This window comes from Pseudophryne corroboree, chromosome 5, assembly GCF_028390025.1.
Source record: "Pseudophryne corroboree isolate aPseCor3 chromosome 5, aPseCor3.hap2, whole genome shotgun sequence".
Taxonomy (NCBI): Eukaryota; Metazoa; Chordata; class Amphibia; order Anura; family Myobatrachidae; genus Pseudophryne; species Pseudophryne corroboree.
In genome coordinates this window covers 781,628,007-781,631,465 of record NC_086448.1, presented here as the reverse complement: position 1 = coordinate 781,631,465, position 3,459 = coordinate 781,628,007, and the positions used below count along the sequence as shown (strand labels likewise).

The window sequence follows — 3,459 nt, the reverse complement described above, 5'->3', positions numbered from 1 at the left end:
AACATGTACTGTACAGTATTTCCCTCACTGTGAAGACCCCTTTTCGCCTCTGTGTGCGAAATCGCCTCTCCTCCAACACGAGTTAAATACAGGCACAGTACAGTACTGTATGTCCCCTACCACTGGACAGTCATTCTGCTCCTACTGTATTATGAATATATCTCTGCCTCCTGTAGCACTGTACTACTGTGCAATTTTGTAGTAACTGTACTCTACTGTATTTTGTTTATAATATTTTTTTATTTTCCACTCAGTAATTATTGACAGTGAGGAGGAAGGGGAGAAAAAGCCCTCTCCCCAACTTGGTAAGTAAACTAAAGTATTGTACTGTACTGTACATTGTGTTAAACCAATGGGTTGGGTTTGCATGACCAGCAGTCAGGATTCTAGCGGTCAGGTGTAAAGTAGTGTATTTCCTGGAATGAACCTTTTTTTTCTCATTAATGTTTTTTCACAGGCCCTACACTGGAACAGGCCGCCGCCGAGGAGGATGATGAGTATGATGAGGCGGCATTTAGTGGTAAGAATTATCACTGACATTGATTTGATTCCACCAGAGTAGCACTTTTCATCAGATTTTTCTGGAAAATGCGTAGAAATCGGATAAAAATTGCACAAATCGGAATAGTGGATGGGGGACTTTAGATGATTGTTTTTGTTTGAACTGGTGATATTGCCCATACAGTAGCAACCAATCACATTCCACATTAACATTTATCTACAGTAGTTACACTTACAGACGATAATGCAGTACAGTAGGTAATATTTGTAATTGTCAGAGAAGTATCTTCATATACTGTAGTTAGAATTCTCATATTTGCTATACAGGAGCAAACCGCTTCATCAGTGAGGTTCCTGCTTCCAGTGTAATAGGTTGTGGTTTCTAATCCTGGGTGTGATACTTGTAAAATGTGTATATTCAGTATAATAAAGAGGGTGTGACTTGTAAGGTGCGTGGACCAGTGAGGAAGTCTGCCACTAAAAAGACAGCGACAGCTATCAATTAACTTAATTCAATGGTGTCACAGAATAGGAGGAGAGGTTCCCCTCCTTCAGAGCAGGAGCCCGGCGGCAGATGACTCCGTTGCCTCCCAGAGTTCTGCCTCTGTGGATAACATCACCTGTTCTAAAAAAAACTCCCATCTTACTAAATCTCTCTCTCTCTCTCTCTCTCTCTCTCTCTCTCTCTCTCTCCCCCCATGTCACTGTCTCTCCATTCATCTCTCTCTCTAGATACTGTCAGTGATGAATTTCCCATTAGGCACGAGAGGCACGTACTGTACCTAGGGGCGGCATCTGTTTGGGGGCCGCAGTTGGATGCTTACAGTATGCTGATACTGTCATCCCAAAAATTACCACTACAGTAACTGCTAAATATTTTAAGTGTACTGTACAATATGCACATACAGTACAGTACTGTACAGTATGCATAATTCAAAGCAAAAAAGAGTTGCTACCTTAGTCTAGTCATAATCACCGGCATACGGGCCACTCACAAATTTTCTGATGGTCTCGGTGGGGTCCCTTGGAATTACCATGCCTGTCACAAGCATACCTTTTTTTACCCACCTGTCACTAGGCCTGGACACTAGTTTACTATTACTATACTTTTTACTGTATACTGTATCTTATAATATTCTTCTCTTTTACCCACAGACGACGAGCCAGAATACCATTTTGGTAAATAAATATACTGTACAGTAGCAATAGTTGGTACTGCAATTACAGTATTTTTTTTCTCCAACATTACTTTAAGTCCAACTGATATGACTAACTGTATTTTATCTTTTTACAGTCCGTCGCCAACCAGTGGAGGAGACACCTGGTAATAAAATAGAAATACATAATGCACTGTACTGTATTCTAACTTTCTGTAACATGTATAACACTGAGCTGATCATCTTCACACCCTCTGACATAACCTTACAGTACAAACTGTACTTTCTCTCCTTTTTCACCCTCTTCACTACACAAATGCATGCTGCGTTTCCTGACTACTGATATAATAGTGTGTAGAGCGTAGCGAGGCACCGTGCCCACCGCGTGGCGAGCGAAGCAAGCATGCAAGGGGCTGCTTTCCGCTCGCCGCCCCTGTCGGGATTGTGTGGTCGGGATTCCGGCGTCTGTATTTTGACTGCCGGGATCCCGTCCAGCGGGATTACGTACTGATCTCCAGTCTGAGCCTGCCCTAGGCATAGGCATACTTGCCAAATGCCTAGGGGCACAAGCAGCTTCTGCTGATTAATATGATATGCAGCATGCCTACAGTATATTCTGTGCATACAAAATGCATTACTAATGTGCAGCATTATGTGTATACAGTACTTTGTTGTGTAACATATACTGTAGCAAGGGCACTACTGTGTGGTCTAATGTGAACAAAGAGCAATATGATGTGATGCAATGTGAATAAGTGGGAATACTTTGAGGAGTAATGTGGTACTATCATATGATGTAACGAGAATAAGAGACACTATTGCATGATATGTTGTGAATAAAGTTGCAGTACTGTGTGGCGTCATTTCAGATTGGGGAATTACTGTGTGGCCATGCCCCTTCCCAGCAAGAACATGCACCGTTTTGGGATGCACACCGAATGTGCACACTGTTGCTATTTTAAACATACAGTACAGTAAGTTGGAGGAGCACCAAAATGAGGACTGCTATGGTTGAGGGGTGATGGTGCTGGGAAAGGGGTACAGGCTCAGAGGCGGAAATAGCATCTGTGCAAGGGGGCAGCATCCAAAAACTTGACTAGGGAATCATATTATTTATGGCTGGCTCTGAGTACAGTCCACTATTATGGATAGTACTCCCTACAACACCACCTACAGTACTGTAACCCTCTTTTTTCTGAAGCGGTCATGAAATGTCATGACTGCTAATACATACAGTAAATGTCTACAGTATTTGTACTGTGGTGTTTTATTCCTTTGACAATTTGTTTATGACCTATTGAAGCTAAACTCTTGTACAGTACTTTATATTTTGAATACCAGCAATACAGTATAATACTGTACCTACAGTATACAGTAATAATTGTTTACTATTTGAATGTGACTAAATGTTTTTTTTTCTCCAATATAGTGCCAATGATTTATGGGGGCCCCAGACAGGGGCAAGATAGGTGGGCTGGCCCAGAAGCGGGCAGGCAGCAGCCCACTTATACAAGAGGTAAACTAAAGCAATGTTTAAATTACCTCGACAGCATACAGTAGTGTTTGATTTACTGTACTGACAATACAGTACTGTACATTGTAAATAACAAGATTGTCTAATATAGAGTAAAGTACTGTATTGCCATTACTACACTGTAAAGTATTCAGTATTTGTTTTGTAATACTGTCCTTTTTTTCCCACAGAACAGTTGCAGCGTGCCATCCAGCTCCTGCGGGTGGTGGTCCACCTCTTAGTGGACCACTTTTTTAATTTTTTATTAAGATTAATTTAATTTTATTT

General features: G+C 41.3%; 1 long non-coding RNA gene across 1 annotated transcript; it reads left to right on the top strand.

Annotated features, from left to right (window-relative positions):
* Window positions 1-456: 456 nt before the first annotated feature.
* LOC134929459 (uncharacterized) lies at window positions 457-3,174 on the top strand. Its single transcript, XR_010178572.1, has 4 exons — window positions 457-520; window positions 1,657-1,680; window positions 1,796-1,825; window positions 3,088-3,174. It is a non-coding gene; the product is annotated as an uncharacterized LOC134929459 (long non-coding RNA).
* Window positions 3,175-3,459: the final 285 nt, after the last annotated feature.